The following is a 25,028-nucleotide window of genomic DNA, read 5'->3' as shown; positions in this document are numbered from 1 at the left end:
TAAGACTGAACAAAGAACAGTGGCTTCCTTGTGAAATATAAATGTTTAATTTTTTTATATGGCCATTTATATAACTACCTCCCTTAGCCATAGCACTGCTTGGGATAGTGTTCATTCAGATCTGGCCTTGGAGATAACTGGAGTAAGGCTGTAAAGTGTTGCTATCAATAGCTGCTGCAAGCAACAAGCTTCAGTGCTTGGAAGGTCTTATTGGTTCTTCTCCAGCTAATCCCAGTTGTACTGATGCTTTTACTTAAATCCAATAGCCAACGCTCACCAAACTGTATGTGTGTTAAGTTACTTCAGCCACGTCCGACTCTTTGCAACCCCATGGACCCTATGGACTGTAGCCCACGAGGCTCCTGTGTCCATGGGATTCTCCAGGCCATGGAGAATGCTGGAGTGGGTTGTCATTTCCTCCTCCAGGGGATCTTCCTGACCCAGGGGTGGAACCCACGGCTCCTACATCAGCAGGTGGATTCTTTACCACCGGCATTACCTGGGAAGCCCAAAAGGCTGACGTTAAAAGAGAAATGAGTATGGTGCCACCTGCTGGTCGTTTCTGCCCCGTGCCTGGGTGTGCTGCCTGAGCATCTCCATGTCCCTTCAGCTCAGTCTTGAATGCAATCTTGGTCGTGTTTATACGACTGGACTTTTTGGTGTGTGTGCTTCTTGGACCAGCGCCTTGCCCTTACCTGAAGCTAGACGGATACTGAACATGCTGGGTAGCTCTTACCAGCCCCCTTTCCCGTGGTTGTTTCTTGTACTGCTTGCCATCAGCAACCGGCTTAGATTTTGCTTTTCTGTTCCTGCTCCGGGGCCAGCAGAGGGGTCTTCATTCATATCATAGGGTCCTCCCCTCATCTGTTGTCTGTCCCACTTGAAAGTTAGTATCTACACATTAGTGTTTGACCAATTTCTTCTTCCCCCTTTGGATCACAGGTGTTGATATTTTCCTCTTTGAAACTTTGCCAAGAGTAAATCACTTACCACTTAAGCAAGAGTATATTTATTACATTTAACTATAGGATAAGATGTTCTTACGTGGATACTTTATGCATCAGCAAATGTACTGCCTGAACTGAGTCAGCATTCTTCACCCCCGTGGCCATCCCTTCTTCTGTCACTTCTGTATAATTACAGGGGTCCAGAACATGACCACCAAGGGGCAGTCAGATGCCACACGCCTCTGCTGAGTTGACCTCTTGCAACTCCAGACAATTTCCTCATGGAGGCTAGTGGTTTTTGCTGTCACTCACACTGAGTCTTGGTCACTTGGTCAGTCTGAGCATGGTAGTGGTTTAGTTGCTAAGTCATGTCTGACTCTTGCGACCCCATGGACTGTAGCCTGCCAGGCTCCTCTCTCCGTGGGATTTTCCAGGCAAGAATGCTGGAGTGGGTTGCCATGCCCTCCTCTTGGAGAGCATCCTGACCCAAGCACTGGACCTGTGTCTCCTGCACTGGCAGGCGGGTTCCTTACCGCCGAGCCGGCAGGGCAGACCAGACTATTCCTACGTGCTCAGTCGCTCAGTCGTGTCCGACTCTTCGCAGCCCCGTGGACGGTAGCCCGCCAGGCTCCTCTGCCCATGGGGATTCTCCAGGCAAGAACACTGGAGCAGGTCGCCATGGCCTCCTCCAGGGGATCTTCCCGACCCAGGGATGGAATCCGGGTCTCCCGCACTGCAGGTGGTTTCTTTACTGTTGAAGCCCAAACTATTCCCGGGTAAACATGATCAAATTTACACGTATGCAAAGCAGCATGGCAGTGACTGAGAAGCCTGAAAAGAAATGCTCACACGTGTATACAGTCAGTAGAGGAAAGAATAGTTAAAACATCTCAACCCTGTGAGAGGCAAACAAATGCACCTTATGACTATCTCCCATGCACTTCATGAGAGACCCTGTTAATTTTGGAGGTATGTGAGGTACAGTTCTAAGAGTCAGAAGACTGGTAGCCTTGCTTTGTAAAATCACAAGTTCTGTGCCCTCTTAGTTTTTAAGTAGAGATCCTAAAGAGGTGAGGGCAAGAAGATAGCCGCATCCCTCTTCCAGGAAAATTCCATTTTACACTCACACCTGCCCTAGCCAATTCGGTAAGTACTGTTCTAGCTGTAATTCGAGCAGTGATTATACAACTGGAAGAAGTATGTTCTTTCCATAATAATAAGGGTGATTATTTAAAAGATACTAGTTTGATGTTAAACTGTCAGTTTGTTTACTTAAAAAAAAAAAATCAGCCCCAGTCACAGTTTGTATGTAGGTTGAATATCCAACTGTGAAAGCTCATTTAAAAAGTCATCTTGCTGAGTCACTTAGTGAAAACCTGAGGGAGGAGGTGATTAAGAAGTGGGAGCTGGAGACACTGAGAGAACACAGTCTGACTTGCTCACAGAGAGGAGACCCGGGCCAGGACTTGCTGGAGGAGACGTGGAGGCCCTGAGCTGCAGAGCTGCCCCGCGTCCCCGGGTTTCTTAGCGACAAGGAGGGGGACACGCCCCCGGCGCTGAGGAAGTGCTGCTCGACGTGTCATGCTGTGACTGATTCCTTCGCAGCTGAGTGTAAGCTGTGAGATTAGGTACCAAAGCCAAAGAAATAGAAGAGGCGGCGATTTAGCCAACAGGTAGTAAGGATCACATTTTTGTCCTAGGCACAAAGTGAGGTGGGGGGCAGACTTGTTGCATGGATTATTGCTCAGCTCTTTAGATAGCTCTGTCCCGCAGTTTTCTGTCAGGATGGAGATGTTGTATGTTCAATATGTGCTGTTCAATATGGTGACTGCTAGCCTCCTGTGGCTCTAAAGTTCCCAAAATGTCTTAGTGAGACTGAGGAATCAAAGTTTTCATTTTATTTAATTTTTAATTAATTTAAATTTAAGCCACATGGGCTCAGGTACTACCCTACTGGATAATATTTTAGTAAATAACTTAGTACTTTTATAGTTGGACTTGGAAAGTGCTCTTTTCTTAATTGTGAGCTTTGCTACTTGGTTTCTTCTTTCACACAGCTGCATTTCTTTTTTTAAGTTGAAATATAATTGACCTGTAACACTGTGTTAGTTCAGGTATACAACATGTGGTTCAATATTTCTATACACTGCAAAATGATCACCAAGATAAACATAGTTACTGTCACCAAAGTTATTATAATAGTATTGACTACTTTCCCAATGCTATACAGTTTATCTCTGTCACTTGTCTGTTTTATTACTGGAAGTTTGTGCCTCTTAATTTCCCTCACCTATTTTATTTATCCTCCTGTCTCCCTCTGGCCATCCCCTGTTTGTTTCCTGTATCTATAAGTCTATCTGTTTTGTTATATACATATTTTTAAATTCCATGTGTAAGTTAAATCATTATGAGATGTCTCACATCTTCTTTATCCATTCATCTATTGATAGACACATGGCTTCCATATCTTGGCTATTGTAAACAATGTTGCAATGAACATAGCAATATATATGTGTATATATATATGTATATATATATATTTATTTATATGTATATAAATATATATATTTATCTTTTTGATTGTTTTCTTCATTAAAATACCTAGAAGTGGAATTGCTAGATTGTATGATAATTCTATTTTTGATCTTCTGAAGAGCATCCATACTGACTGCACCAGTTTGCACTCCTAGCAACACAGTGCACACAGCTGTATTCTTACTGAGAACATAGGAAGCATGGATGTCTTGTTTCCCATCTTTGCTTGTTCCTGTGTTTGCGGCATTAGTGACAGGCCGTAAGGTAGCACTCACGCTCCAGGATGGTCTTCAAGGGAGGCCCAGCTGCCTGACGGTCCCAGCTGATTCCCTTTCAGGACTCAGTGGCCTCCACCCTGACCCAAAGCTGTGAGAGCAGACATATCGTACTTGACAAAGAAATCAATAGGTCACCTTAGTGTCAGTCACTGCCTCTTGTGTTCTTCCTCCTTTTTCTGGGAAGACACTGAGTGAGGGAGAAATCGTGCTGTTCCCAGCGGCGTTCTGGCACAGAAGTTTCATTGTTGAAACTAGCACATGGGTTGTGGGGGCTGCCTTTCAAGGAACTGCATCTGCGCCAAGGCTGGAGGAGACTTTTCTTTACCCACCACACAAATGCTCACTCTTTTCTCTTAACTTGTTTGTGAGATCTAACATCTCTGTCAACTCAGGGCCTACACAGGAAGAGTGCAGGAACAAAATATAATTGCTTTTGTTTCAAATCTTGCTGACTTTACTTATATGCCTTAAACCAGCTCAAAGGGCAATCAAGGATGCTGTGATGCAGTGTCTTCATTTTCCAAATAACTGTGCCCTTGACCCAGGAAGAAGGAGTGCCTTGTCCAGGGTCAGGGCTGGACAACTGGTCCCTGCCAAACCTGGATTGAGTTGATTGATTCTTGAGATAGATTTGTATTTGATTATATTTTTCTTAATCATTAAAAATGTGATCTATTCAACTGATACCACTCTAATGGCAGAAAGTGAAGAGGAATTAAAGAGCCTCTAGATGAGCATGAAGCAGGAGATTGAAAAAGCTGCCTTGAAACTCAAGATTCAAAAAAACTAAGATCATGGCATCCAGTCCCATCACTTCATGGCAAATAGATGGGGAAAAAGTGGAAACAGTAACAGATTTTATTTTCTTGGGCTCTAAAATCACTGTGGATGGTGACTGCAGCCATGAAATTAAAAGATATTTGCTCCTTGGAAGAAAAGCTATGACAAACCTAGACAATGTATTAAAAAGCAGAGACATCACTTTTCCAACAAAGTCAGTATAGCCAAAGCTATGGTTTTTTCCAGTAGTCATGTCCAGATGTGAGAGCTGGACCATAAAGGCGGCTGAGCACCGAAGAGTGAATGCTTTCAAATTGTGGTGCTGGAGAAGACTCTTGAGAGTCCCTTGGACAGCAGGAGATCAAGCCAGTCAGTTCTAAAGGAAATCAACACTGAATATATATTGGAAAGACTGATGCTGAAGCTGAAGCTCCAATAGTTTGGTGACCTGATGCAAAGAGCCAACTTATTGGGAAAGACCCTGATGCTAAGAAAGATTGAGGGCATGAAGAGAAGAGGATGAAAGAGGATGAGATGGTTGGATGGCATCACCAACTCAATAGACATGAATTTGAACAAACTCCAGGAGATAGTGGAGGACAGAGGAGCCTGGCATGCTGCAGTCCATGGGGTCACAAAGAGTCAGACATGACTGAGCAACTGAACAACAAGAGCAAATTCGACTGAGGGATATACTATTAACAACAGTCATCCTAATCTCCTCCAGAAGTTTGAAAAGACCTTTTCTTTAAATGTTCTCAGGTTTCCACCTGTAGGGGGCCCCTGCAGTAGGAACAATTTGCCAGGGGCAACAACCTCACTTTGTGCCGTTACTTTAATTGCCATCAGTGTCTTGGTTAGAATCCCCTGTGCCAGGATTCCAGGCTCAATGCTGGGAAAATAGATTCAGTAAATAAGACTTCAGTCACCCATAGAGTCCATGCACTCTCAAAGGCGACTTTTGCACTCAATGAAACTCCTGAGCCAGAGGGCAAGACTCTGGCTGACTGGAAATCGCCCTCCTCTGATGACTGTTGCTTGTTAGGACTGAGATGAGCTTCTTGGGAATTCCACAACATTCTGCTAGAAAGAGGCATGATCAGCAAGAACTGCTCTGGAGGGAATGAGCCTTCTGAATGCTGCCTCTGATCTCAGCGGAGTTGCACTCTGCCCGCGGCTTCTGGGAGTTAACGATCAACCTGAACCTGACTTCTGTTCGTGGATTTATCCTCTGTGTCTCTTCCACCTAAGTTCCTGTTTCCTTTTACGTTCCTGCCTTGTTCTTGGCCGTGTCCTGTGTCCCACACCCTAGACTAGCCCTGTGGTCTTGACAGGTCTGTCTTACACCCTCCCACTGTATGGGTCACCGTGTTTCTCTTTCTTTCTCTGGCCTCCTGCCTGCCTCTCTGCAGCCATCCTGGCCAGCCTGTCTCTGCCAAGGAAAGCAGATTCTGGTAGCCTCTCCTCAATTCCAGTCCCATAAGTATTCTTCTAACACTTTCCTGAATGAAGAGGAAAGACGGCTGTCCTACAGTTCAGTCCCTGTATTGTCCTTGTCCCGCTGCTGGGCTGGAGGAGAGGCGGCCAGGTTTGGGGTGGGGTTGCCTGGGGTGGGGTACTTTGGCACAGGCTCCCAGGGTCCTAAATGCAATCACTGAGTATAGAAGTCTCACGCTGGGCTTTTTCATACTGTATTTCTGAAAGCTATGCTTCTACTACTTTCTTTGTTTTGATTAGCGTCATCATAGTCTACCGAGTTTCCCCACTAAAAAACCTCTGAAGGGAAGTGAAAGTCGCCCAGTCATGTCCGACTCTGCAACCCCATAGACTGCAGCCCACCAGGCTCCTCTGTCCATGGGATTATCCAGGCAAGAATACTGGAGTGGGTTGCCATTTCCTTCTCCAAGGGATCTTCCTGACCCAGGGATCGAACCCAGGTCTCCCGCACTGTAGGCAGATTCTTTACCGACTGAGCCACCAGGGAACTTCTGACTCATCTTCTATTCCTCTGTCTCTCTGCCCACTCACACTGAGTGTTATTCATTTTATTCTCTAAATATTTTTCCAGTTTGCTCTTCCTCTACTTCTCTGACTGGAAGAAAGGGTGTAATTCTGGTCGTTTCCTTATATATTTCTTGGACAATTAAAATTGTCTCCCAACTGGGTCTTCCCCAAGCACACCTACCCAACAAATAGAGTACTTGCATTTGCTTTCAGAGTAGGCAAGATTTTCTTCTAAAACATATATTTCAAAATTTCCCTTCCTTTGATAAAGCCTATATAGCCAACAGGGTAATGTCCCAACGCCTTCGCAAGGTTCTCTCAGATCTTATTTACAACTTCTCTCCATCATACAGCCTAGACTCCATCAAAGGATCTTTTTAGAGACCTTCTAGACCTTCCTGAGCCTTTGTGTAAGCTTTTATTTTTTTTTAAGTGAAAAGGCCTACATTTTTTTTTGCCCAAAGGACTCCTCTTAGGTCTTCAAGGTGCAACTATTTCCCCACTGTGTATCTGTCCTTATTCCCGCTACGAAACGCTGGGGGACTTAACTTGTGTCCCATAGTCCTTTGTCTATGCTGTGCCTTTTTTCTCTTGTCATCAGGTGATATGTATAGTTACTGTTCTGTTTGTCTAACCCCCAAACAATGGAGAGGGTGAGGACTAGTTCTTCATCTTGTAACTCTTATATTCCATCTGCCATATTTCTTGTTATCATACCAAAGTGTTAGTGCAATATCTAACAAATATGTAATGCTCATTAAATATTAATTTTCTTGTCTACTCCAAAAAAGTAAAAGTGTCATCAATGTAGGGATTACTATGTTTTAGCCGCTGTGTTTTATGTACCTTATTGAGTTTAGGTATCATTATCTCCATATTCTTTACAAAGATACTGAGACTTCTCTATTTGCCTTTTCTTCCAGGATATTACAAAATATTCATCGATCTAACAAATTAATCTGCCATAAGTTATTTACGGATTCTTTTGGGTGACTGTATTACCCTTTTTCAGGCATGATATATGCTCTTCATTAGGGACCTTCAAATCTTTTCCCTCAAATAGTGACACTAATGATTAGATGGGGATGGGTCACTGGTGTGCTGGAGTCAGATTGTACTGGTTCCTGAGAGTCAGTTGTTAAATTTTCATGAATTTTACAATTTGGTTGCTAAAATCAGTCTTTATTAAAAATTAAATTATGTAAACTATTAAAAATTAAATTATTTAAACATATGACAAATTTTATTTTAAAAGTTGATAAAAGCTCTGCATTTCCTAATTATTTTACTAGTATTCATACTCTTGAGGTTACACATTTGTTGCATCCATGTGGTATAAATACTACAAAACTGTGTATTACTGTACACCTCTTCTCAACTCCAAGTTTAGTGATATCACAATGGTAGCTTAAACTTGGCCATGATAAGAGTATTTACACCATAGGAACTGGAAACACTGCAACTCAGGGTTTCTATTCCTGCTTCTTCACTGGTTATTAAACACTGAGATGGGAGCATATTCAAAGATGACATGCCGTCTTTGTTAGTGTATACCAATATGGCCATAATGAATGACAAATTATAGGAAAACTTCTGTTCAGTTCAGTTCAGTGACTCAGTCGTGTCTGACTCTTTGCGACCCCATGGACCGCAGCATGCCAGGCCTCCCTGTCCATTGCCAACTCCTGGAGCCTACCCAAATTCATGTCCATTGAGTCAGTGATACCATTGAACCATCTCATCCTCTGTCGTCCCCTTCTCCTCCCACCTTCAATCTTTCCCAGCATCAGGGTCTTTTCAAATGAGTCAGTTCTTCGCATTAGGTGGCCAAAGTTTTGGAGCTTCAGCTTCAGCATCAGTCCTTCCAATGAACACCAGGACTGATTTCCTTTAGGATGGACTGGTTGGATCTCCTTGCAGTCCAAGGGACTCTCAAGAGTCTTCTTCAACACCACAGTTCGAAAGCATCAATTCTTCAGCACTCAGCTTTCTTTATAGTCCAACTCTCACGTCCGTACATGACCACTGGAAACTTCTGTATAGTTGGCAATAAAACCTGCTGCTCCAAGATCCTCAAGGGCCCCAGTTGACCAGGCCATCAAATCCCTTCAGTGAGACATCTGAGACCCGCCCTTGAGCTAGCCCTTGAAGGATCACTGCTTAGCCCAGCAGGCACCTCCCAGACTCTGATCCTGCACTGAGCCTTCAGTTCTCTACTGTTTCAGGCACAGTGAAGGGACAGAGGGGAGCCCATTTTAGGTGCAAGTGTCCTTCATTGGCTGTCAAATTATACCAAGTAGGTGATCACTTATTCAGCTGTACATAGCATTAGCCTGAAAACATCAATCTTCATCCTTCTCTGATGGCAAGGGTCCCTAGTGTCATGGAACAGCCTGTTCTGAGCATTACACATCACAGTGAGTCATCATTTTCATCTCACAGTTTGATTTTCAGCCTTAACTGTACATTTGAGTCTATTGAGGAACTCTTAGGAAAAATAAGAACTCTCAGGTCCCAGTTAACTCCGAATACACAGGGGTGGTTAAGTGGGAAATGGGTACCCTAACATCATTATTATTATTTTTAAACTCACTGAGTGATTCCAATAAACAGCCGCTGATCTAACAAATAGGATGAGGTGAGAGATGAATAGACTATGCATCTTTGTTGGAATTCTAGCATTCAAGAGCTACATAATAATGCACAAGTCAGCTAAATTCCCTGAGCCTTGAGTTCCATATCTGTGCAATGGGAAGATTAATAACTTTCTTCCCAGAATGCTCTAGAAATTACATGAAAGTATAAAGGGGAGTAGTTTCTGAATGGCAAAGTGCCAAACAATACAAGTGATTTTGACTGCAACCAGATACTTGCCTTGTCCAGTACATAATTTTATAGCCAAGTTGCATATACCAGTGTTGGAGTGGTTTCTTAACACTAGCTGAAATCCTCTGCTCATGTCTGGGGAGATGGATAGTGCTAATAACTATAGGCATACCTGGTATAATTGTGGGATCTGGTTTAAATGCACATTGTCTTCCAACACTATTTTTGAAAGCCTGCTAAGGTGCTGACCTGGGTAACATTCCAGGGCAGAGTGCTCCAAAGGTTAATGACAATTGGCTGCTCCAATACCATTTCTAACGCTGAGCTGTTACATGTCACCCAGTGTCTCTTTGTTCTTTTCATGGAGCAGGAAATCCAACCACACCATGACCTTTGATTCTCTTCTCTTTATTTCAGAAGCAAATGCACTTTGGCTTCCATGATTAGACAAGTAGAAAACTGTGAAAACAATATTCCAATTCCTTTGTTTGTAGAAGTAGGCAAGATTCTGGTTAGATGCTTATGTGTCTGGGAGTAACAGATGAGATGTCTCATTATTTTTAAACTTCAACACTAGCCTGGCTAGAAACTGGGCCTTAAGCTGCTTCTTTCAGTACTTAAATTTCAGCAGAGTAGGAAAAATGCAGTGGCCTGTCTCAAAGACCCAAGAATGCCACAGCTGATATTCAAGAACAAGCTGTTGTGTGTAGGAGCACCAGATGTCCTGACATCAGGAAGCGGATGTCACAGATCTGAGAGGAGCTGTGCAGGAAAGAACCAACTGACAAGAATTTTCTTCTTTTTTTCTAATTAATTCTGATCTTATGATTAATGAATGCTTATAGTAAAAAAAAAAATCAACACAGAAAGAGATAATACGTTTAAGTATTCATAATTATACCTAACAGATCATCGTTTTACATTTTGGAGCATATTCTTTGAATATTTTTTGGCAGAATTTCTGCTTATCACGTGATTTTCATTTTTTTCAAATAATAAAACATTATGAACAGTTTTATAAAGTAAAACTAAACATATTAATATCATCCTTTTTCTCTCTCTTTGTATGTTTGCCCCCTCCCCACTTCCCACCCCAGGCTTCCACACACACGGTTTGCTAGGCACTGTGCTACTTGTGAACTTTTAATTAGAGCCATTTTGAAAATGGCATTTGTTCTCAGAATTATCACAGAATTCCTGGGCTGGCAGGGATGGCCAGAGTTTATCTAAAGGCTCCTTTTTTGGCCAGGCAGATTTCAAGTTTGCATCCATAATAATCCTATAAAATACCTTGCAGTATTCGCATCACCCTCTGCTTCTTATTTTGGAAAACTGAACAAGGTTAGAAGTGTCTTCTTCACTTTAAACGATACTGGCTATAAAGCAGATCTACCAGCAGCTCCAGCTGTCCTGCTTGGCCCTGGCCATCTGTGAAGGAGGCTCAGGAGAGCAGGAGCGGGGAGGGGACCGCTGGGACGTGTGGCCAGAGCCACCAGTGTCCACCCCTCAGCAGCTGTCCATCAGCTGGCCAGAGGAAGGTCGACTGCCCTTGCAGCTGCTTATAGCGTCCTCAGGAAAAGGTCTACCTAAAGCAGCCAGGCTCAGCCAGAAATAGAATCACCACACTGGAAGAGTCAAAGTGGCATATCAGCTGGGTCAGCTTCTGCCTCTCCAAATGGGATAGAGGAGACTCTTCAGTTTCAGCAGCTGTTAGGATCCCGAAGTCCAGTGGTCCTTCCTTCAGGTCTGTATCAGCTCACCCGCACTGTCTAGTGTGGAATCCCACCCATCCTTATCCCAGTCCTCGACAGTTGCTCCCTATATGCTGGCCATGAGATTCCTCTCTTCCCAGATCCCTCTCCTGGTTCCCACACTGTCACAACGTGTCCCCAACAACTGATGGACATTTCTCAGAAGGATTGAAGGTTATTGATTTTCCTTTACGCTTGATGGCTTATTCATATATAGTTCTTTACTAGCTCATGGGTATGTATTTATTTATCATCTATTTAATCACCAATTAAAAGAGATTTACAGGACATCCATTAAATACTTTGGGGGAATACAGAGAACTATAGGACCTGGTCTTAATCCTAAAGAAGCTTCTATTATGGAGGCAAAAAACTGACACCTTTGAAACATTTCAGAGTTGCTGAGACAGAATATGATTCAAGATAGTTTTATGTAGTATTATAAAAATGTGCCAGAGCAAAGAAGAACTGATGAAAACTGAAGGGGTCTATAGGACTTCCTCCCAGAAGTGGGGCTTTATCTCACCCTTCATAAATGGGTGAAAAATGTTTGGATGGACTTGGGTAGAAGGACAGAAGAGAGATATATCCCTTATGTGCTGCTGCCGCTGCTAAGTTGCTTCAGCTGTGTCCGACTCTGTGTTACCCCATAGACAGAAGCCCAGCAGGCTCCCCCGTCCCTGGGATTTTCCAGGCAAGAACACTGGAGTGGGTTGCCATTTCCTTCTCCAGATTCCTTATGTAGTAGTGAGTAATCAACAGTCTGAATTTGTGAAAAAGGGGCTCAAAATTGAGTAAGGCTGAATGCCTCCAATTTCCCTTGGGTGTCATTAAGTTAGCAAATGCTACTCCAAAGTAAGTTCTGCAAGGCTTGACCTTATTCTTCTTGAAATCTTTTTTTGTTATAGGTCAGTAACTCCAAATCAGTGATGGAAATGGTGATGACCGATGAAACGTCATATAGCTATTTGATATGGTTTGGGATAGTCTGTAGGGTAATGAAGACACTGACTGTTAGTTTAATTTTCCAGTAATAGTCCTGATTTGCATGGAATCAGCCCACTTTTTCTCCCTTTGATGGACTCTATATTTTAAATGTGGCTGATCATGGGCTTGAATAGGCTCACCTGGGTTTTTAACCTAGAATCTTTGCACATCAGCACTGTATGGATGTGTTCAGTGGATCAGCCCAGACAGAGGTAAGCTTCAGAGAACATTAGTGATTCAGTCCTCATGCAAACTGGTCGTTAAAACATGCCATAGTCCTTGTGGTTCCCCATTCCTCCTCCAATCCCCTCTTCAGGCCATTGAGAGACAAAGAAAACTAACAATATCTTTGTAATGAATCCTCTGGCTTTTTTCTGGTAGTTACAGCTCAAGGGTTGAATCCCTCTTGGTATTCAAACATCATGATATCAGTCTAAACCTCCTGAGCCTGAAATGGACTAGAATAGACTGTGAGAATATCTAGTTAATCCCTGTCATGCTTCATATAAGGGAACTGAGGATCTGAGGAGGAAACTGACCTTTTCTGTTTCATTAAGAAATGACTAAGTTGGCCCAAGGGTGTCTCTGTGGTGCATTCGGCTGTTAACCAAAAGGTTGGCAGTTCGAGCCTCAACTGCCTGTTTCTGATTCACTGCATGACTTCTGCCTTCAGTCACCCCCATCTGGCTGCCCATCTCAGTCATGACCACTTACCATATAAGTGTGTAAAATAAAAATATTTAAATTATAAAAATCATATAATAATAATAATCAAATAATCTCCCCATAATAGTAAAACTATGGTTAAGACTTTGATTTATGTATCTTCAAGCTTTGTGTGTATGGTTATTGGTTGCATAACATATATATTTTATTTGTTCCATAACCTATTTTTCTTACCTACATTTATCATGAGCATCTTTTCATGTCACCAGATACAGAAAAGCATCTGTATTTTTAAAGACTGTATTGCAGTCTATCTTATGGATGAACTATAACATTTGGATAAAATAGCCCACTGCTATACATTTAACTAATTATTAAATTATTTACCAGATGTCCATTTATTTCCTTATGACAAATTCTAACCTGCTAGGTGATCCTGTGCATTATTTTAGATTTTTGATATGTGTTACCAAATGCCCTCTGGTTGGGACAATTCTCAATCTCAGCAGCTGTACAGAACATTCTTTCCTTCACCTTCATAAACAGTAGACACTAACATTTTCATTCTTCTTTTACAATCTGATAAGTAAGCCATTTTATACTTTCTGTTTTAATCTGTATTCTTTGGTAACTGGTGAAGTTAAACATTTTTTTTCCATAAGTTCATCGACTATTTATAGACAGAAATATTTTCTTGAGACTAATATGCTCAGATTTTCCAAAACACACTGACCTTCATGGATCCAATTAAAAGGACACTGAAGAGATGAACTAGCTGGTTTATTAGGCCCAGTACACATGAGATGAAGATTATGTACTGCATTGCCCTCCAAGATTCTCCAGGAATAAAAATCAAGCAGAAACAAATGAACCCACAAAGGCAGAGAAGTGCTTTTATATTCTTAAAGCTGCACAGGCATTGCTTTACACCCAGAAGTTATCAGCTTACTTTTGTTATTGTTCAGTCCTGTTTGCGACCCCATGGACTGCAGACACCAGACTTCTGTGTCCTTCACCGTCTCCCGGAGCTTGCTTGAACTCATGGCCATTGAGTCAGTGATGCTATCCAGCCATCTCATCCTCTGTCGTCCCCTTCTCCTCCTTTCCTCAATCCTTCCCAGCATCAGGGTCTTTTCCAATGAGTCAGCCCTTAGCATCAGGTGGCCAAAGTATTGGAGTTTCAGCCTCAGTGTCAGTCCCTCTAATGACTATTCAGTGTTGATTTCCTTTACGATGGACTGGTTGGATCTCCTTGCAGTCCAAGGGACTCTCAAGAGTTTATAATAGCCAGGACATGGAAGCAACCTAGATGCCCATCAGCAGACGAATGGATGAGGAAGCTGTGGTACATATACACCATGGAATATTACTCAGCCATTAAAAAGGATTCATTTGAATCAGTTCTAATGAGATGGATGAAACTGGAGCCCATTATACAGAGTGAAGTAAGCCAGAAAGATAAAGACCATTACAGTATACTAACACATATATATGGAATTTAGAAAGATGGTAACGATAACCCTATATGCAAAACAGAAAAAGAGACTCAGATGTATAGAACAGACTTGTGGACTCTGGGGAGAAGGCGAGGGTGGGATGTTTCAAGAGAACAGCATCGAAACATGTATATTATCTAGGGTGAAACAGATCACCAGCCCAGGTTGGGTGCATGAGACAAGTGCTCGGGCCTGGTGCACTGGGAAGACCCAGAGGGATCGCGTGGAGAGGGAGGTGGGAGGGGGGACTGGGATGGGGAATACATGTAAATCCATGGCTAATTCATTTCAATGTATGACAAAAACTACTGCAATGATGTAATTAGCCTCCAACTAATAAAAATAAATGGAAAAAAAAAAGAGTCTTCTCCGGTGCCACAATTTGAAATCGTCAGTTCTTTGGCGCTCAGCCTTCTTTATGGTCCACCTCCCACATTCATACATGATTACTGGAAAAACCATAGCTTTGACTATATGGACTTTCATTGGCAAAGTGATGTCTCTGCTTTTTGATATGCTGTCTAGCCATTAAGTCTATACAAATTAAGGTAGGTGGATTATATACTTGTTTTGAAGGGGTGCTCCAGTAAGGTACCAATCTTTCATATGATGCATTGTCTTTCTGGAAGACTCATTCTATTGGACGCTTCAGAAAAGAAGAGGCAGTGGCACCACTGGCAAATATTTGACCTGAGTTTAACCTGAAATCCTAAAGGCAACAATCCCATGATGATCACACATTGAGGGTAGTTATGTCAGCTCCAAAAGGCTTTGATCTTTGTTTTTTCCACCTGGGCCAGTGTTTTCATCTGCTCCAAACCCTACATTCTGCTAGATTATGAGGGTATGATCAAAACTTCTTCTTCATTGAGTCACTTGCCCCAGGCCATCACCTGTGGCTCTGTCCCTCCAAAACCTGGCCTCCCTGTCTTATCATCGCCCACTGACAGTTGTCACATACTCTTAACTTCAGATTCAGTTTTGCTTTGCTCCCACCTCCATAGTTTGTTGGTTTATTCTTTCTAGTTCCCCAAAGAGCCACATTGTATTAACCATTTGTTTCTGTGTCCATTGCTGCAAGTCAGCTTGGCTCACTTTTCTTACTGGGCTAGAACAAAATGCCTCCAGCACTTATTGAACAAATATTTACTAATAGAAATAATGGGCCAAATAGTAGTTTCTGAAACCAAAATGTTGAAACAGCTCAGTGATAATGCAATGTGATAAGGGTTACATGGGAGGAAGTGAGTGTGTGAAGAGAACAGGTCAGAGGAGGCCCTATTTTGGTCTAAAAGGGTTGGGAAGGGAAGGATTTCCAAGGGGAAGCAACACGGGAGCAGAGAGCTATAAGATCGGGCCCATAAATAGGCTTCTACCAGATGAGAGGGATGGGGAAGAGAGAGGAGCAGCCTGCTGAAGGGGCTGGTCAGCTAAGGGCTCAGAAGGGTGAGCTGACATGGGGAGCTCTTGGAGCTGAGAGGAGCAGCTGATGCTGTAAAGGTAAGCAGAGGGCCATTACCACTTGTCTGTGTCTTGTCTTAGGACTTTGTCCTCTGGCTTCTCAAGTGGCACTAGCGGTAAAGAACGCGACTGCCAATGCAGGGGACATAAGAGATCCTGGCTGGATCCCTGAGTAGGGAAGATCCCCTGGAGGAGGGCGTGGCAACCCACTCCAGTGTTCTTGCCTGGAGCATCCCACGGACAGAGGAGCCTGGCGGGCTACAGTCCATGGGGTTGCAGAGCCAGACATGGCTGAAGTGATTTAGCATACACATGCTGAGATAACTGCAACCTGTTGAATCATTTTGTGGAGATGGTTGAATGAGCAGTGAGATGAATAGACTTACATTTTTGGAAGGGTTACTCTGGCTACTGTGTAGAGACTGGGGTTGAGTGAGCAGAGAATGGAGACACAAGACTTTTATTTATTTATTTTTTGCTCAGAGGTTTCTATTTTTCCAAGCAGATGATGGTGGCCTAGAATAAAGTAATAGAAGCAAGCCTAGAAAGACATGCTCTGAATTCAAGATATTTTTAGAATGGAGAGAAATGTGATCACTACATTTCCTTGCTAGTCACATGAATGAAACTGACTCACACATAGAACCTTTGCTTATTGAAGGGATCTGGAAGTTGAGAAAGAAAACCCCTGTGATGTTTGGCAAAGTTAGAGGTCCTAGGACTAGGGAGGGGCCTGCTCACTTGTCCTTCTGATGTTTTTGCTCCTGATTTGGGGTGTTTCCCTATCAGAGGCTATGATTGTTTAAAAAGAGACACTTGTGACTTTGCAAAATGTCATATGTTAGAAGCAATAAGTCATGGTCTAAAAACCTGGATATTTATCTTTCTATAAGTCTTTTATAGACAAACATGTTTGAGGTAGTTTGTGACTGAAAGCAAGATAAAAATAGATTGTTCAATCAGGGTCAACAGAGGAATAACTCCCTGCACATTTTGTTGTATGTTTCCATCATTAGAAAGCAAAAATCATGAAAAGAGCAGACGCTACATCATTTCTTTGCTGCCTTAGGGGTCAATAATGATTGATAACATGGAAATACTTTTATAACTTTGAAAATTCCTTTTCTGAAAAAAAAATATCCCATCTTCCTCATACTGGAGTATAATTTGAGTAGAGGCAAAATGCCATGTTGATGGTTCTGGGTTTTCTCAGAATTCACACACGTCTAGTGTATAAATAGATATTTTGTAGATGAATGAAATGATACCTCATTTGTTCTGTAACTGTTCCTTCACACTTTATCATATTCTCTAGTTCTAATATTCTATTCTTCCTTGTATCTATTTGATCATACAAACCCAAGTTACAATTACTATCATTTTTGTCTTTGATATTAACCCTTTTTAGTCTTAATTTCCCCCCCAAAATAAAAAAGATTCTAAAGCAGCAGCAGCCACTTGGTGATTATATACTTTATAATATTGACATTTTGGAGAAGGAAGAGAGGTAAACACAGAAAGCTTTTTGGGTCTTTGAAGACACCCTGAAGTTGCTGTTTTGGTGCTGGAATTTCCTAACTTCAAATTTAATATGTGAAAGATTTAAATGTGTCCACTGGTTGAAGCCACTATTAGTTAGGTATTCTAAGATTTCAGGCAAAAAAGCAAATGTCTGACTGATAGATGCTTCCACCTTCATAGATAATTTTCCAATGACTCCTGCCCACATTTTTGTTCTTTCAAATTCTGTATTGTTTCTACTATGGGAATTTTTTTCATAAAAGACATTTTCAAAATTATAAAAGTATTTGCATGTATCAATCATCATTGACCCCTAAGGCATCAGAGAAATGATGTAACGTCTGCTCTTTTCATTATTTTTGCTTTCTAATGATGGAAACATACAACAAAAGGTGCAGGGAGTTATTCCTCTGTTGACCCTGATTGATCAATCTATTTTCAGCTTGCTTTCAATCACAGACTACCTTGTGTTTGTTTTCTTGTGTCTTCAAGTTTGATTCTTGTGTCTTGCCAACCCTTTAACATGCATACATCTTACCTCTCTAAAGGTTTTCTAAGCTTCTTTTAGAAAGGAACCAGATTGTCTATTTGTTACTTTACATGTTCCACACAATGACTTTCTCAGATTCTAATGATAAAATTATTGTTAACTACCTGAATATTTATCCTACACAGTTAAGCATCTCAAACCAAAAGCGTTAAGGTCTATCACTTGCCCATGTTGGTAGTGTCCAAAACCAGCTGAAATCAGCCTTCTTTTTAAACAGTTTTTATTTTATATTGGAATATAGTTGATTTATAATGTGTTAGTTTCAGGTGTATGGCAAAGTGATTTTGTTATGCATACACATATATCTATTCTTTTTAAAATTCTTTTCCCATATAGGTTATTATAGAATACTGAGTCGAGTTCTCTGTGCTATACAGTAGGTCCTTGTTGGTGATCTGTCTTACATACAATAGTGTGTATGTGTGCACGCATGCTAAGTCTCTTCAGTCATGTCTGACTCTTTGCAACCATATGGACTGTAACCCACCAGACTCCTCTGTCCATGGCATTCTCCTGGCAAGAATACCAGAGTGGTTGCCATGTCCTCCTCCAGGGGATCTTCCCAACCCAGGGATCGAACCTGTGTCTGCTGCATTGGCAGGCCGGTTCTTTGCCACTAGCGCCACCTGGGAAGCCCAACAGTATGTATATGGTAATCCCAAATTCCTAATCTATCCCCACCAATCTTTCCCCTTTGGTAATCATAAATTTGTTTTCTATGTCTGAGGCTGTTTTGAAAGTAAGTTCTTTTGTAACATTTTTAAAGATTCTACACATAAGTGATGTCATGATATTTGTCTTTCTCTAACAGTTCACATAGTATAATAATTTCTAGGTCTGGCCATGTTGCTGCAAATGGCATTATCTCGTTCTTTTTTATAGCTAAAATTCCATTGTGTATATGTATTACATCTTTCTTCATTCATCTGTCAATGGACATTTAGGTTGCTTCCATGTCTTGGCTGTTATAAATAGTGCTTCAGTGAACACTGGGGCACATGTATCTTTTTGAATTATGTTTTTTTTTTTTTTTCTAGATATATGCCCAGGAGTGGAATTGCAGGATCATATGGTAGCTCTATTTTTAGTTTTTGAAGGCACCTCCATACTGTTATCCACAGTAGCTGTACCAATTTATATTCCCACCAATAGTGTAGGAGGGTTCCCTTCTTTTCTACACTCTCTCCAGCACTTGTTATTTATAGATGAAATCAGAATTCTTTTCTTGCCATTTTTATGCTCTATGAATGAACAGAACTGGACACTGAGATATAGAACAAAGTTTCTATGCAGGGGAGACTAATGCATTTTTGGGTAATAGTCCATTTCATGTGTTTGTCCCTTTTAACCTCTTAGTTGTATGTTTTTAATGACTTCCTTGGTCTGTGGATATTTGAAACATTAACATAATTACCTCTGTAAACATATTGTTTTTACCACCTACTGGGGATGAAACACTGAAACTATCACTAGTAACTCATTAACAATAACACTAGTCACTCATTAGCAGTGTTGACCCAATTACATGTTGTGTATCCCAGAGACAAATAACTGTAATTGCAACTCAAAAGTGATTTCATAAACACAAAGGTTCTTTTCTCTTGAAATGCAAAGTGGCATGCATTTGAATTTTCCACATAAATACAGGTTTCAATGAAAGAGAATCATTCAACCAAATAAAATAAAAATTCAATCTAAAGAGAGGCCATTTGGAATCAATTGGTACCGCGTGCATTCTGCTTTGAAGGATCAAAACACTTTCCTTGCTGGGTGTAGAAATTAAACAAGTTAGCAACAATGAAAGCCAGACATCTGGTAAGTGACATCTACCCTGGCTATCAGCAGGTAGTGATTTTCTTTTGGAACCATTCAGAGTATTGTCTGTTGCCTGGACAATGGCAGCGTGATGAAGCATTGATATAATCTGCCTGGAGGTTTTAAAGCTCCATTGAAGAGATGGAAAGCCAGGGAGATTTGTGTGGGGGAAAAAAATCCATTATATATACATATATATGTAGACATAAATAACTATGCCTCTACCCCTCCTGTGGAAGAGATCTGTATAAATAGAAGCAAATGTAGTGTGATGTATTAGAAGAGCAAAGGGATGAAATTTTACTGAGACAATTACTAGGATACAAAATTAGGCAAAGATAGCCCAGGGAAACCCACAAGAGACAGCTCTGCGCTCAAGTCAAGATGTTAAAAGCAGAGACATTTCTTTGCTCCTCCATAGCCTTTTTCCTGTTAATAGAAAAATGCTGCCAGAGGAAAGGGGCCGGGGGACGTGGAGGAAGGAAAAGGGGCAGATGCATTTGAAACCTGCTGCCCAGAAAACCAACTTCCAAGGTGTCTTAGAAAGTCTCAGTTCAAAAACTATTTAGTGCAGTGGTGGTAGTGGGGCCTCCTTTTGTTCTTTAACTTAACAAGGCAACGTGGTGGATAAAATGCTCTATTTTAAACATGAACTTTAAAACATTAAATTGACCAAACACATACTGAGTGTCAGAAACCTCTCAGGCACTGCTGTGAATGTTGGAGATGTTCCAGAGGTGAACATGACTGCCTTTCAGGAAGACATCCTTCTCCTGCATTAAAATGAAACACCGAGAAGAAGATAGCCTTTCACAATTTTGCCAATTGTGCCTCAATAAACTTAAAATTAAAAACCAGAGAGCTTTGGTAAATACTATACCAAAGGAGCAAATAAAGTCCTAGGGCCTCCCTTCTAGGCTAAAAGAACATGAGAAATAGAGTGAGCTGTGACTCTAACACTTATAAGCTGAGTGATGTCCAGTGAATTACTCACTCTGAGTCTTTGCTTTCATGGTTTTAAGTCCTGTTACGCTCCCTGCATGCGTGCTCAGTCATGTCTGAATCTTTGCAACCCCATGGATTGCAGCCCGTCAGGTTCCGCTACTCATGGGGGTTTTTTAGGCACGAATACTGGAGTGGGTGGCCATTCCCTTCTCCAGGGATCGAACTCATATCTCCTGCATCTCCTGCACTGGCAGGTAGATTCTTTACCACCGGGCCACCTGGGAAGCCTGTTACCCTCCATGCAAGTATCAAATGGTGCAAGATGGGCAAACAGTGCCTCTTGGATGGCAGCACACACAAGGGAAGTGTTAATGCAATCTCGGGGGGAATGCGCAAAGCCGAAATTGATTCTGGTGGGAGGCACACTCAGGGAGCCCCATGAAACTCTGCAGCAAGGCTGGGGTGCTTGACTGCCTGGAATGTGCTGAGTTTGGGAGTTAATCTGACCCAGTGAATCAATTGTAATTGAATTATGTCACACAGTTTTTGCCAATTCTGCAGGAGTCTTTGAAGGAAAGTCATTGGGACATTGTGTAGTTTCTTAACACATACAATCTTAAGGAAAATATTTCTTTGCTGGCTTTCTAAAATGAGCCCCTTCAGCCTCTTTTCTTCCACATTGCTGATATATCTTTAATAATTTGTAGAAAAGCACATCTTAGCCTCCTGCCGTCTTAAACATGTGTCATTTATTAGCTTATTTCAGTTTTATAACAAAACTCAGATACAGTCTTTTGTCCATTTCACGGAGGAAGTCAAGGAAGTCCAGACATAGTTGCCAAGCAACTCAATGCTTAACCAAGGATAGAGAAAACATAAAAGTGGAAGTTTTTCTACTTTGTACTATTTTCATAACACTGCTCTTTCTTCCATCAACTCAGCATGACTCTGGACATTTTCAAACTCAAAAGTGCAGAGTGAGATAGAAATGTATGATCCAACTAGCGCCTTCTGTCATACTCAGCATCACTATGTTCCATTGCATCTCTCCCTGCCCTGAAGTGAGGTTTATTTTCCTTTTTGCTTCTAATAAAAGAAATTTTCCCATGTTGAGGTACAGGTAAGTCATTCTGTCTTCAGTTCAGTTCAGTTGCTCAGTTGTGGCTGACTCTTTGTGACCCCCTGACTTCCCTGTCCATCACCAACTCCCAGAGCTTACTCAAACTCATGTCCATTAAGTCGGTGATGCCATCCAACCATCTCATTCTCTGTTGTCCCCTTCTCCTCCCACCTTTAGTCTTTCCCAGCATCAGGGTCTTTTCCAGTGAGTCAGTTCTTCACATCAGGTGGCCAAAGTATTGGAGTTTAAGCTTTAGCATCAGTCCTTCCAATGAATATTTAGGACCGATTTCCTTTAAGGATGGACTGGTTGGATCTCCTTGCAGTCCAAGGGACTCTGAACAGTCTTCTCCAACACCACAGTTCAAAAGCATCAATTCTTTGGCGCTCAGCTTTCTTTATAGTCCAGCTCTCACATCCATACATGACTACTGGCTTACACAGGGGTTAACGTGAATTTTATGCTAACTGAAATAGCCCGTTTGTGACTCTCAAACATAACATTGTGCTTCTGCTTTAATTATTAAAGAAAAGGGCACGTTGACTAGAAATACAGAATGTCCATGCTAAAAATAAAGATTAAATGCCTCCCTTCCTGGCATACCAAAGCTGGTGCTCCTTTGATGATAAGACTCTCTTTCCTGATACCGAGGCCATACTGACTCTCTGTGTATGTGCTGTGTTTCTGATCCTGAAACCTTGAAGGAATGTATCCCTGACTTGTTTGATGTTCTTTGTTCTGACAAGACAGAATATTGTGCTGAAAACCACATTTTTCTGTAGCAGTTTCTTATAGTTATCTGAGAGGCTGTTTTCTGGCCTGTGATCCTTGCTTTGGTGCACATAAAACTGTTCTCGACTGCTATTATTGATTGATCATTATTTTCACCAACACTGCCAGAGTTGAAAATTTGGTTAGCTAGCAAGCTATGGTTTCCACAAAATGAAGGTAAATGAGAAGTCAAAGACATTATCTGTAAGGTTATTTACATACTCGTTCCAGTAGCATCACAGTGGCAAGCATTTGTTTCCTGATTTTCAGACTTTGGTTAAACTCTCTTTCTCTGTCTTTCCCTCATATATGTGCAGGTACACACATACCCACACACCACCCCCCTCAACACCTCTAAATGGGACACCCACCTGCTGAGTGTGAAGCGAGTCCTGCCTTCTTGGTTTGGCTATGACAAGTTCTTCCAGTGGTAAGCAGATCACAGCACTAACCTGGGGATTCTAATGGATCACAGCTCCCTAGGTGTGGGATAAAAGGAGGCTTCTTGGATTCAGGGTCAGGACCTCTTGACTTCATGACTTGTAATTTTTTCAAAACAATTCTCTGTAGCAGGGGCTCCTCACTACAGGGACATGCAGTTTCACCTTTTTTGAATATACTGGAAGAGCAGTTAAAAGAAAACTTGGAAAATAGAGTAATGTCAATGTAGAATTCTAATCAGTGCTTTTCCCTCCTCCCCTCTTCTGCTCCCTCCCACCCCCCACTGCCCCCAAATCAATCTCAAGGTCAATCCATAAGGTCTTGTTACAACCACCAAAAGAAAGGTCTGACCTAACAGAAGCACCAAAAGAAATTTTGCAGGAAAGACAAACATGAAAACTCCCGCAGATTTTAATTCCCTAAATGAAGTTCTTTTGGCAGAGTTCTGATTAGTTTGCAGTAGAAAGAGAAGCTGCCCGTACTGCATCTCTGTATAGCAAGAAATATGACACCGAGAGAAAAGGCCAGGCTGAAATATCTCACCCGGCAATGCTGAGAGTCAGCATGGGTTTGCTGCATACAGTGTGTGTGTATGTATGAAGTTTGGGCTTCCCAGGCAGGCACTAGCGGTAAAGAATCTGCCTGCCAATGCAGGAGATGCCAGAGACATGGGTTCTATCCCACGTTTGGGAAGATTGCCTAGAAAATTCCATGGACAGAGGAGCCTGAGTCCGTTGTGACTGAGCAACCAAGCACACATGAAGGTTTTGTGTCTTTTGTATCACATAGCTCTGTGACCACACACCGTTTGGTAGGGTCTATCATTTGATCTTCTCATTTTCTGCGAGGAAAACCCATTTAATACAGGTGCATGCAGATGTCAAGCCAGATAATAATGGTCTTGATTATGAAAGGTATCTTCAAGGTTTCTTTACCCACCCTCCATAACCTCATTTTTTTTTTCATTTATTTTTGTTAGTTGGAGGCTAATTACTTTACAACATTGTAGTGGGTTTTGTCATACAGTGAAATGAATTAGCCATGGATTTACATGTATTCCCCATCCCGATCCCCCCTTCCACTTCCCTTTCTACCCAATCCCTCTGGGTCTTCCCAATGCACCAGGCCCAAGCATTTGTCTCATGCATCCATCCTGGGCTGGTGATCGGTTTCACCCTAGATAATATACATGTTTCGATGCTGTTCTCTCGAAACATCCCACCCTTGCCTTCTCCCACAGAGTCCACAAGTCTGTTCTGTACATCTGTGTCTCTTTTTCTGTTTTGCATATAGGGTTATCGTTACCATCTTTCTAAATTCCATATATATGTGCTAGTATACTGTAATGGTCTTTATCTTTCTGGCTTACTTCACTTTGTATAATGGGCTCCAGTTTCATCCATCTCATTAGAACTGATTCAAATGAATTCTTTTTAATGGCTGAGTAATATTCCATGGTGTATATGTACCACAGCTTCCTTATCCATTCATCTGCTGATGGGCATCTAGGTTGCTTCCATGTCCTGGCTATGATAAACAGTGCTGCGATGAACATTGGGGTGCATGTGTCTCTTTCAGATCTGGTTTCCTCAGTGTGTATGCCCAGAAGTGGAATTGCTGGGTCATATGGCAGTTCTATTTCCAGTTTTTTAAGGAATCTCCACACTGTTCTCCATAGTGGCTGTACTAGTTTGCATTCCCACCAACAGTGTAAGAGGGTTCCCTTTTCTCCACACCCTCTCCAGCATTTATTGCTTGTAGACTTTTGGAAAGCAGCCATCCTGACTGGCGTGTAATACCTAACCTCATATTTGGAAACAGCATCCTAAGTATTCACTGTGTGTCTCCTTTCTCCAGCTCTGAGTCTATGGGATTCAAGAGTTGCCAATCAGGTAACATGACTCAGGTTTACCCAAGGAGAATGTTATCAAGGGATTAACTCGAAAAGGATGCATTCACCTTTTTGGATTTCTGGCACCAAGGACAGAGAAAGCCTAGGGCTGTGCACCATCATCTTGGTCAGTGACAGTACACAGACACCTTCTCTGTACATGAAACCATCAGAGAGGACAGAAAATGGGAGATGGGGAGAGGCAGACTGCATCCCACACCGTGATCTTAGCCTGTCTAAATG

This window comes from Odocoileus virginianus, chromosome 22 (assembly GCF_023699985.2).
Source record: "Odocoileus virginianus isolate 20LAN1187 ecotype Illinois chromosome 22, Ovbor_1.2, whole genome shotgun sequence".
Classification (NCBI taxonomy): Eukaryota; Metazoa; Chordata; class Mammalia; order Artiodactyla; family Cervidae; genus Odocoileus; species Odocoileus virginianus.
Note: the sequence above shows the minus strand (reverse complement) of the source record.